At 36.8% G+C, this 12,774-nt stretch overlaps 1 protein-coding gene across 1 annotated transcript in view; it reads right to left on the reverse strand.

The window, feature by feature from the left end:
• LOC121303635 (metalloprotease TIKI1-like) overlaps positions 1-12,774 on the reverse strand; it is a 70,211-nt gene that overhangs the window by 28,584 nt on the left and 28,853 nt on the right. The gene's annotated exons all lie outside the window — the stretch shown is intronic.

Consider the following 12,774-nt stretch of genomic DNA (forward strand, 5'->3'; position numbering starts at 1 on the left):
AGTGCAGGATGTGCCCTATAGCCTGGAGATCACAAGTTCAAACCCAGACTATGTCACAACCAGCCGTGACCAGGAGTTCCTAAGGGGCAGAGCACAATTGGTCGTGCACTGCCCGGATAGGGAGGGCTTAGGTCAGTGGTGGGGTTGCAAGTGGTAAGCCAAGGATACAGATAATAATTGGGCATACTAAATTGGGAAGAAAATAGGGGTCAAAAATTGTCAACAACTAAATTTATTAAAAAAAAAAAAAAACACCCTAACAAATGCTACCAATGGGTATAATCAAAGATAATACCTTTCCCAGGACTACAATCCCCACAGTTCACTGCAGAGGTGACACATTTCTAAGGAAAGTGAAAAAAATGTTTTCATATTAATAGGATAAAGAAAAGGTAAGACAAATAATCTCTTATAAAATCTAAATAAGTTTTAGTTAGTTTGATCACAACAGGTTCTATATTAAAGAACACTATCAGATTAACACATAACAATTTCAAATTTGAGTACATTAGTACTACACTCCTAGTAGTACATTGGGTAAAATAACAGGAAACTGATCCCCTAGCTTCACAAACTGCATCTGTCTGACAATTACTAAGTAATCCTATCTGAAGTCCAGCTAATAAACATCCTAACCACCAAGCACATGGTAATAAATCCACAACACATACCACTATTCCCTTCATTAAATGAAAGCTGTTGTGCACAAAAAGGAGTTACAAAGTGGATCTGGTCATACTTCTCAACTCCTGGCCAAAACAAGTCATATGCATGTAGATATCAGTAAAGACCAAAACTTTTGCTTTTCCCATCTGTATGCTGTTTAAGCTGTGTATGAGAAACCACTGCAAATAAGTCATAAAATATTCTTTCTTTTTTTTACAAGGTTCAGGGCCATTTAATTATTTTTATCGGTTTCTCAATTGACATTGTAGCAATTTTGTACAATGCAATTAGAGGGTGTTTGGATAAATATAAAATAGGATTTTGAGGGAAGCTAGAACTGAATAAGCAGTGAGGTCTTTGACCTGATTTAATACAGCTCTCATTCTGGTCCCTACCTACAATAATAATAATAATAATAATAATAATAATAATAATAATAATAATAATAATAATGTATACCCAGAGGCACATGTGATGCTATGAGGAGGACAGAAGCAAGGACAGGGAGCTCTTCGTAGTGGGACATTTTAGAAAATGCTGTCAGAAAACAGTACTTATCTATGGATAAGAGTGGAAAGAATAACATGTCACAATATCAAAACAAAAAAAAAACAAGTGTTGGCAAAAAGCGACAAACTTCACTCATCACCACATACCTCACCATCAAAGTAAAACGAGGACATTAATAACCGGGACAGAAAAAAATTAGCAACAAAGCAATTTTTGTCGAATGGTGTTGGAGAACTTAATTAATAATACAGAAATTAAAAACACTCTCCAGAATATGACTACACTAATGGGAGAAGCTGAATATTGAATATCATCTGCAGAAGACTCAATAAGGAAACTGGACCGTAAACCTAACCCAACAGGTAGGGCAATTAAAAGAGAAACTTGAAGAATTTGAGAATAGAGTTTGATGGAAAAATATACAAATTGTTGGTCTTGCTGAGGGAAGCGATGGTACTAATTGTACAGAATTTATTCAATGACTTCTGACAGACATTTTTTCATTCGAAGTGGAACGAGTGCACAGAATTGAAACTGGCAAACTGCAAAGCTTCAAGTCCCCAAGAACAATAATTGCAAAATTATTTTGATACAAGGACAACCTACCTGAGCAAGGGTTAACGATTCAAAACGGTTCTGGAGGCTGAAAAGTTTATTCGGGACACATTTTCATCAGAGAGTGTGGAGCATAGGTTAAAATATTGACTGACAGAAGAGTTTAGCACTCTAACGAACATGATTTAGCATAGGTTATGCAATCTAATTATCAATAGTATAGTTAGTTTGTTTTTAGAGTGCTAACTTGATGTGTATATATTCAGGTTTTGTTAATATTTTGCAATTAATTCCTAAAATGAATCTAAATACTTAATATACTACACTCCTTGATTTATTAGAATACTAATATTTGTTATTAATTTAAGGTTTCATGATTTATGTTTGTACAGATAGATTATTTTCCTATTGGCTATTCTGTTCATATATTTATTACTATTAATATTATACTATTATGTTCATATTAGCTCTGGAATTTCTGGCTACAAAATGAGATAATCTGAAAATGTCCAAGGAATTGGTCAGGGAGCAACATCTCATAGTCCTACTCTGTGCAGATGACATGATGCTCACACTTAAAACCCCTTCAATATCCCTTCCACTTGTTATGGAAAAAATTGACAGTTATAATAAATTCTTGGGTTAACTGGTTACGTCAACTGGGTTAAAGCAGAAGCATTTTCAGTGAATGCTTCAGTGTATAGTAAATATAGTTGTATTTTGCCTAAGGGTGTTATTACATATCTGAGTATCACTATAAAAAATTACTTTAAGAAAATGGTTTCTTTAGATTTGCAGCCCATTTTTGCAAAAATCAAAATGGGGGATAGAAGTTATTAAGATGGTAATTTTAATTAGAGATTTACAATTTACAAGATTTTCGAGATTTACGATTATACTTTTCGAGATTTACGATTATACTGTAAACTTACAGTATAATCGTAAATCTCGAAAAACTACTCACTTCTAAATCTTTTGTGGTCATTTTTGTATTACTTTAGTGTAAATAGATGTTAATTTGGATTCATACGTTTTGTTTTTTTACTTTATGTGAATGAAAAGACACAAATTCGCTCGTTTTCTCACTGGAAACTAGTAAATTTCAAAATATCACTGTCCTGGTCACAAAAGCAAGTTTGTGGGGAATAATAGCCATTTTCTATACTTTTGAGGCATAAGCAATTAGGAAATAACACTTACTACCCAGGAACAAAAAAAAAAAAAAAAATTTGTTACAATGTTACATGGTGTAATTTACATTAAATTAGTACCATTATAACATTAAATAATAGTTCCAGTTGACGAATCACCCCCCCCCCCCCCCCCCCAGTTGCTTTTAAAACCTGCATGGATTTTTTTAAAATCTGTCCGGTTGAGCTGTCGAATGTAGCAGTCTCGTATACAGCAGGCTATGACGGAGACATGTGCAAATGAAATTACTTGGCCCTAGGTCATACAATATGCCAGTGCCTAAGCTGGGATTCAAAACCATGCTTTCCTGGCTCCTATTCCTCATCTGTAACCACTACTCCACACTACCTCCAGAATGGAAATACATCTTTTCAAATTGTAGATTTTATAAAGGAATTATATGATTGGTTTTGGCTCCCTCTGAAGCCTGTGTGTGTAGAAAACAGGACTTGATTTTCTGGCTGCAGACAATGGTCCTAAACTCAAGTACTACAACAGGGGTTCTCAAACTTGCTTTGTTGACAGACCCTTTTTCAAATGCAACATTAATCACAGACCCCCAACTGAGAAACTGATTGACAGAAGCATATAAATCTACGTTATATAAACACATACTGTTAGTGATGCTTTAAGAAAAAGATTATACAGTACTTACAGTCAGTCAGATGGGTGTGCCTGTTTATTACTCAGTCTGTCTACCCTTGGTTGACAGCAAATTCGTAAATCTGCTCTGTCTTCATAGAAGCCATAGCAGAGTCTGATACCTCACATATATATGTTGTTGGGAAAGGTAGCAACACTTTCATGGATTCTGTTACTAAGACTGGGCACTCCGGAGCAACATTTGGCCAAAACTGATAAGGTGCCTGTTCCTGAAACTTAATTTTCAGCATGCAGTCACAGGACAGTTCGAGCAGCTCCTGTTCTGCTTTTCCACTCAAGCGACACAATGACGCAGCAAAACATGAGAACGGATACCGAACCCAGTCATATTCCTCCATGTTTATATTTTTAATGTAAACGCAGAAGTACTCTGCCAAAGTTGAAAGGTGAGCAACAATAGTGTCTCTCACACAGTCAATTGTCATGCTGTTAGTATCCAGAAAATCTGTCAGGAGCGGAAACATAGCTGAGATTCCACTGCTCAGCCTAGTTTTCCAAACCTCTACTTTCTTCCGAAATGCTGCAATGTCGTCACTCACCTCAAGTGTGGCTGTATTACCCCCTTGTGTGGACAGATTCAGCACATTCAACAAGTAAAAAACTTCTGCGAGGCGTAGCGTCAGATTGGGTCATAATATCATTCTGTGTATGAAATTAACAGAAATGGAATATAAAGAATGGGGTCCTAAGCCATTCTCTGTGTCCACTTGATTTCTTTTCATAAACTCCCCCATTGACAAATAATGCTTTTACAGTCTAACTAAATACTGGACAAGTGGTTTATCTTCACCATCGCTGAATGAATCCTTTAATCAATCAAATTTACATTTAATGTAGTGCCCCATATACACGGAGAGTATCTCAGGGCATTTCAAACAGTCAGCAAAGGAAAAAGCAAAAAACAAACACTTTACAAAATCTGCAAAAAAAAAAAAAAAAAAAAAAATAACAAAAACAAAGAAAAAACAATATACTACAATAAGAATTTTAACTAAAAACCTGATCAAACAAAAATGTGAAGAGAGTGGGTGCTCCTAATGTCCCTAGGTAGGGAGTTCCATAGTGTGGGTGCTAGATGGCTAAAAGAACGTGATCCATACGTGGCAGTTGGAACAGACAGTACATTAAGTAGATCAGCCTCCGCAGACCACAGCACCCGCCTAGGAACATAAAGGAGTGTGAAATCAGAAAGACAGGAGGGTGCCAGGTCATGTAATGCTTTAAATGTAAGTAATAACATTTTGTAATTTATTCTCTGAGTGACTGGTAACCAATGAAGACAGGACTTTACACGAGTCAACACTCTAGCTGACGAGTTTTGGACTAGTTGAAGCCTGGAAATAGCACATTGTGGAAGTCCAGCCAGAAGGGCGTTGCAATAATCAATCCTAGAAGTAATGAAGGATCAAAGGCTCTGCTGCAGACCATTCCATTAAGAGAGGGTGTGTGCAATACTTCTAAGATGGAAAAAATAAGAATTACAGATAAAATTGATATGTGCATCAAAGCGTAATTCAGAATCGAACAAAACTCCCACATTTTCAATGATAAGGCTAACAGTAAAACAGTAATTTTTTTTACAATAAGTGCCGGGGAAAGAGCAGGCAACCAGTGGGGAACAGGAAGGCGGCAATGTACTCTCCCCAGCAACTTTAGCCCGCAGCGGAAAGGTGGCAGGACACAAGAGCACAAACCAAGCAGGACAGGGCAAATATATGTGTTAATAAAATCAACTCAAGTCAAATAAAAATCAGACATCTTCTAAAATATATATCTCATAAATCCAGCTGACGAGGAGAAACCGTGGACCAATTGAGAACAGTGGGCCGTCTCGGAACGAGAACAACCAATGGGGAACACTCCACATGGACTCGGGCATGGCCCAAAACAAGCAAACTATCCAATCACATGGGTGAAGAGAGGATAACAAAAAGAACCAGCACGAATTCAAACAGTGCTCCCCACACTAGAAACAGAGCTTCCCACAGGACAAACAGTGCTCCTGAGGCAAGAGGAAAGAAAGGAGTGCTGAGAGGAAGTAGCTCGGAGAAACAAAATGGAAGCTGAACTGCTCTGAAGAAAATTAATGGGAGAATATATGGTTTGAAGACTGGCTAAAATCATTTTCTCAGAAGGCTGAAATTAGATTTGCCCTACGAGAGACTGAACCAGTGCCTTGATCTGAAAACTGGTCTTGGTTTCTGTGAAAATGAACTGAAGCATAACCAGCAGCTGGGCATAAGGTCATGTACTAGCCATACAGAAGAACTGGAATGAGAACACCTCTACGAACTACATAACTTTTCAATTGCAACTCACTCTCTGAACTGAGTTACATTTGATCAACGCTACTCTCAACAAGCTGATCTCCATTTGAAACTGTTTGTTTATTGGGTGCCGACGCAATACAATGCATACTTCAAACAAAGTACCGTCTTTTTCATTGCAACTTCAGATCCAGAGAGAAGCTGAAGATTGACTTCTTTGTTGAAAATCAATAAGAATTCAACATATAGAATATTAAATATGTTGTGATTCGAAAAATGAACTGTAGCTAATGCTATAAAGTTAGTGGATAAACTGTTCTAGGAATAGAATTTAACTTCCTGTTTTAGAGAATGTAAGAAATATATGTTGTATTTTGAAAATGTGCAACTCAAAGGAGTTGCCTCAAATGCAGAGAATTTGATCATTGGCCCATTTCTGAGTTAATATATAATCAATTGAGGTTGATAACATATTATTAGTTTGTTATTAGTTACACCGCGTCTAAACTAAATTAACACAGTAATACTAATTTGCTAAATTAGTTACTGGAATGTTGGATTCCGTTCTGAATGGGAAGAATTCTCTTGAGTATTGATATGCATTACAGTGAGAAATGGGTATTGAAAATACTAATGCAAAGTAGACACTTTGTGTGATCAGCCATATTTAATATTAGTATATTAACCAGGTATGCTAATAATGTTGTGGTAGTTGTAATCATTTGACTATGAAATCAATGAACAATTAATTAATTATTATTATTATTATTATTATTATTCACACATATCTCTAACCAATCGACTTTCCTTTCTGTAATATTAGGTTAGTTGTGCACCCTTTTTATTCTTAAATAAAATATTATTTTATATTTCTGACACTTTGTGTGAATGTCAATTATTGTCAAGACAGTCCGAGCTCTATATGATCCTGAACTTAACTATGGCATATCTAATTTATATTTAAATAAATTGTATACCTAATTCACTACAGAGGTATCCAAGCTTTGTGATCCATATCGTGTCAGAAAAGTTTGCAGCAAGAATGGGATTGTGCACAGAAAGAAAACCCAGCAGATCTTTGTGAAGCTCAAAAACTCTTTCCAAGACTCTGCCGCGAGATAACCAACGCACTTCCATATGAAACAATCATTGGTCATGTTCTGCACCCATTTTTGAACACAGCTTTGCAAACAGGTGTTAATTCAACGGTCTGGACTTAACAAAATTCACAACTGTCACAGTTGCATTTAGTACAGCATGTAATTTGGGTTCCATTCTCTTTGATGCAAGGGCCTGGCAATGCAACATACAGTGCGTTATGATTACCTGTGGGTTTATGGCTCCTATTCTTGCTACAGCACCACTCCTATTGCCTGTCATAGTGGCAGCACCATCTGTGCAAACAGCAACACACTTCTCCCAATTCAGCGATTCAACTTTCATGAAATCATCTCATAATTTGATGATTTCCTCACCAGTTGTCAGTTCTAGTAATTCCTGACAAAATAGAAAATCTTCCAAAATTTCCCTCAGTCAAACATAAGAACATATACTAAATAATTGCGCTGCATTACCCACATCAGTTGTCTCATCAAGATGAATTGAAAACTGCTCACATATATGTAGCCTTTCAGTTTGCTGGCATTTTATATCATTTGAAAGCTCTTCAATTCTCCTACTAACTGTGTTGTTAGAAAGTGGTATGGCCATCAGTTTCTTCGCTGCATCTTAGCTTATCATCACTTCACACATTTCTACAGCAGCTGGAAGAATCAGTTCTTCTCCAATAATATGGGATTTTTAACTTTTTGCAATCCGAAGAGCTTACGAAAGATGCTTTCAGAGCCATTTCCAGAATCAACGTTATGTTTGTCATGTGAGTTTTCTGTTGAATGTAGTCTCTGGATTTATCGTTATACTTGGGGTGTCTTGTGACGTTTCACTTCAGCTTTGCAGGTTTCATTGCTTCGTTAGATAGGATTTGTAAGCATACAACACATTGTGGTTGGCCATTCCTAAATTCCATAAAACCAAAATCAATATAACATAAGTCAAACTTTCTATGCTTCATTTGCTTCTTGCTACTGGCCTGTCTCAGAAAAATGAATGTCACTGTTGTGCTGTTCATTGTTGTGCTGTCTCAAGAGAGAGACCGAGGCAAATACAAGAAAACTTCCAGTTAATACTTTTGCAGGGACACCCACCACCAGTGTATGTGCATCTCATCAACAGGGGCATTCCTGTTTGTAAACTCAATGGTTTTGCTTACGCACATCTTTTTCACAATTAGACAAACTGTTGAGTGCCCAGAAGTCAAATCTGGGATGATTTAAAATGTTAACTGGTGGCTAGGAAAAGAGTTTAGTGTAAGATTTTAGTATTAGGATAAGATTTTAGTTTACAGAACAAAAATGTGCAGACAAAATGCAGAAACAAAAAACTGTGTAAAACATTTATGCAGGGAAGAAAGGGCAGTTTTCAACTATTTCCAACATCAGTTCAACCTCAGCACTTTTACTTTACAAGTTTCCTTAGATGCCGACCTTGGTTAAATTTGAATAATGCTACACTTTGTTTTTTGGCTGGTCAGTGATCTTCACACATCTAATCAAAAGCTGTCCCAGTTGACTTGCAGTTGAAGGAAGGGGTTGGCATACAAGGTAAGTTTACAGTATACTGCATCTTTCAAGGGGGGTTAAGTTTGAGTGCTTTACCTTGATTTCATCCCAGGAAGCTACAAAGGAATAGGAGACATGGGCTGATAACTCTGTCCTTTTGCTGATGTTACAAAGTCAGGAACATTGCTGCCATAAAGGAGTCCATTGTAGATTTGCACTTACTTCACCCCCCACCCCTCTGGGAATAATTAACACACATTTCACTTCCATGGCAAGGGCAGAGGCCTTGCCGCACTGTCTAACCTCACTAGCATCTTGGGGCTGGACTCAAGGGTGAATGGGATATCGGTTTCACTCACCTTGCTGCTCCCAGCCCCTTGTAAAACCCTACAGGGACGTGTAATGGAATGTATTCCTAGTTAGATTACTAGTGCCTGGGGTTCAATAGACCTATTAGTCTGTCTCTGTTTTCACTCTAGACTTCCTGTAATCGCAGCGCTCGCTTGACTGTGAAGTTTAGAGTCTACACCTTGCTTTTTAAGCCTTTTAGATCAGATCTAGTCTTTTCTTTTGATTTTCGCCTGGCTGTAAAACAAAAACTAAGCAAGGCCTTATGCAAATAAAACTGCTCATCCTAAGAGCTTCCCAGCATCAAAGAAATGTGAGCAATATGTTGAGATTTCCTGTTTTTGTCCTTTACAGTGAATCTGGCTTCTGGAATATTTGTCGGACTGAAGATTCTTAATCTCGGGAATCTAATTAATTTCTAGTTAAGGGTGACTTGATAAGAATGTAAAGTAACTTGGGTGGTTATCTGTAAAACAAGAAAGATAATTTTCCGCTACAGGCTCCCTGTCTTTTACACTTATCATACATGCACAATCATTCAGTTTTTCCATTTTTCATTGTAATGTAATTTTATCTATTTAATAGTACAGTACAACTTCAAGTAACCAGAATAATGGAGGTGTGTCATTTAAGTTCAGGGTCTGAGATTACAAAAAAGTAAATGGGTTAAATATGAATCAGCCCAATACAGTTTATTTGATGCTATCCAACCCTTGGAGTGACACACTGTCAAAAACAATATGAAAATAGGTAGCTCAAAATAGAAGCAGGGTACATCACAGAACACATGTTTTGGCTCCAGTTTGGAACCATATGGACAAATCTAAAAATTCTCGAGCAGATAGTTTGCCTGGCTGGTCAAGACTTGGGAGAAACCCTACTATAAAAATAATTAATTGCCAAATATTATATTTCTCTTACTTGATGGGAGCTGCCAACAATACAACTTACTTTAGCTTTGCGCATAGTTCAATGAAATTCTGCAAAAGAGGTGATTCTTAATAGTTCAGCAATACAAAACTTCATGCTTTTATTGGTTTCATGTGTATGCATAGCAATCTTAGTGAGGGTTGTTTACATGGCTTTTTCTAGCTGGCTTTTTCTGGCTTATTTATTTATTTGACTTTTTTGTTGTGGTCTAATTACCAGCCTAATAAATAAAAAGTCCACCAAGCCATCCACTCGATGGCTCACAATTTCTGAAGCACTTGCAGTATCCATAACACAGAGTAGTGGTTTGACATGAGACAGCCGGAGTAATGGATAACCAAGACATCTTTAAGCCGTTCCAATGTGTACTTATCTCTCCCTTTGCAAGCCCAATTCGCTCCATGCTGTCTCTGTCAGGCACACCCATGCCTGCTTGGGTTTAAGATTGTCATTGCAACGCCTATCTTTTTAACACCTCTAGCTTACATTTCAGTTAATCCTCAAAAAGTATGTTTGCATGGATGGAAAACACTTGTATTGCACCTGGGGCTACAGTGGTGACAGACATTTACAGGAGTTATACTTTCTACTTGGGCAATATGAGACCTGTACACAATGGTCTGAACGGACTAGAAACTACTATTTTCTTGCCAGCCTCTGACTAATAGCTGTACAATGCAATTAACCTGGAGAATAAAGGTTCAAAGATTGTGTTTAATCCAGATTTAGCCTCAACAGGTTATTTCAAATGTTGACTGTGACTTTTTTGATGAAGTTATGGGACATTAGTGTACCCTGTTATAGTCACTTAGTATAGTGGTTCAGATCCATTAATAATAGTAAATTAGTCCAATGTCCTAATGCTAGTGTGCCGCTAACCATACTATAAATCTGTCCCAATGTGTGGCACCTCAGCTCACATCATGTAGGCAATAGAACATCTGAACATTAGAGAGAGTGTGTGTGTGTGTGTGTGTGTGTGTGCGCGCACGCGCTGGAGGATGAAGTAAAGTTTCACAAGTTTGCAACTTAATTTGAGACCAATAGCTGTTTGTTTGTGTCATAATTATTAAACTTCTGCACCAGCGAAAAGTTTGTGCCACTTTATCATAAGTGAAATAATAACTTGGGAAACATATTACAAATATTTGACACAGGCTATATCCTCATGCATATTAGAAGCACACACATTAACAAGCATCTTCCACTTACAATGCATGAATCAACAGTACAGACTGTTAAACTGCTGTATAGTCAAGTAGACAAAGGTTTAGGGTGATGATGAAGGCATTAGCTGCATTAGCTGATACTCTTTCTACCTGATTTAGTCTCTTTTTACCTCAGATTTTAACATTCATTGTTTGTAAACTGCATAATGTTTTATTTATTTTTTATTTTTTTACTGCATAGCAGAATCACTCTGGTAAACCCTGACTTGTGTAACTGAAAGTTCTTAATTTCAGTTTATCTGGAGGCATAAAAAAAAAAAAAAATCACATGCTGGTATGCTCTTTAAACTAACTTGCTCTACCAGGTTACAATTACATTTTCATTGTTTTCTTTTCTTGTAATCTTAAGGGCCTGTTTGCAATTCAGTCCATCGGCACTCTTTTGCCTAACTGTCAGGCTCATTGTCAGACTCATTTAAACTCGGTGCCAGCTTGCTGTTTGATTTCTACCTGAGAATCTGAATCCTAAACAAAGTATTTTATCATTTTTTCTGTGACAGCCCTGGATAACAGTTAACAAACTTAGGGTAATAATTAATGATCCCTGTATTCCCAGGGGTCAATAATCTAGTATACTTGAAGAAATTCCCTTATTCTAGCCATAGCAAAACTGTAATATATATATATATATATATATATATATATATATATATATATATATATATATATATATATTGCAGTATGTTTTGACTGGTACTTCCTTTCCTTTATTATTGGAAAGAACCAGCAGATTGGAACAATTATATTCTTCTTTTCTGTGATTGTCTTCCACTAAGTTTAACATTTTTCACTAATCTACATAAGCTTCACAGCACAGAAGAATTCTAATTAGTACACAGCCAAACAGACCTTCTCTTAGTTTACCTTATCCACCCACAGATAATTAAATGTACGCTCTTGCTGACAGTAAGCTTATCTTATCATAGTTTTCATTAAAAGGGAGTTACACAAAGCATTGTCCAAATCTACGTACACCCAGATGCATTGATAAAGACACAGGGGAGGCCTGAATCATGACTTTCGCTCTACCTGAAAGGTGATCCACAAGATCTGACTGTATTAATAAACTTTATGAAGATCCACCTCAATAAAGACCACCTGTCTTTAGCTGATGCCTTTCAAATGCCTGAATTATTTCCTGGCAATTAAAGCAACCTGGGTAAAAAGACCATCTGTCCACAAGGATTGTAGTCCTTTGGATAGGAACTGTTTTTCGGATAAAATGTTCATGCGATTTAGCTGCCATTAACTGGAAAAGTGATGAAATCTCTTAAAGGACTAGATTTTAACACCTCTGGGAAGTAGATCCCATATTGCAAGCTATGTTTTTTAAGCAGCTGTAAACGGGAGGAAAGTGGCTCTTTGTCTACATGCTGTTGAGAGCGCTAGAGGCTTCAGCTGAAACAAACAGTTGATTATCCAACAAAAAAAGGTGATGGAATCGCTAAGATAAAAATACCACATTTAGGTCTGTTCAGATTCCCACAGCTTCATGCTTAAACGTTTCAAAGTTTACCCAAATTACAGTTTTGAGCTCATTATCTCATGAAAGGAAACTCTCGAAAGTTTTGCTCATCTCAAGAAAACTTGCAAAATCCACTATATTGAGTCTTCTAAAATGACTATGCATTTCTTTAGCATTTGATGTGTTAGCTACATTTTATTGTATTCCTTATTACTCTTTCTCAGGGATGGATGATCAGTATTTATCAAGCTGCATCTGCAGCCTGGGGCTTCCAGAGTAATTGATTAACCCGGACTCCAATGTAAGTGCAGAGATAATGTTCCAAGTTACTA

Source organism: Polyodon spathula, chromosome 2 (genome assembly GCF_017654505.1).
Source record: "Polyodon spathula isolate WHYD16114869_AA chromosome 2, ASM1765450v1, whole genome shotgun sequence".
In the NCBI taxonomy this organism is placed as follows: domain Eukaryota; kingdom Metazoa; phylum Chordata; class Actinopteri; order Acipenseriformes; family Polyodontidae; genus Polyodon; species Polyodon spathula.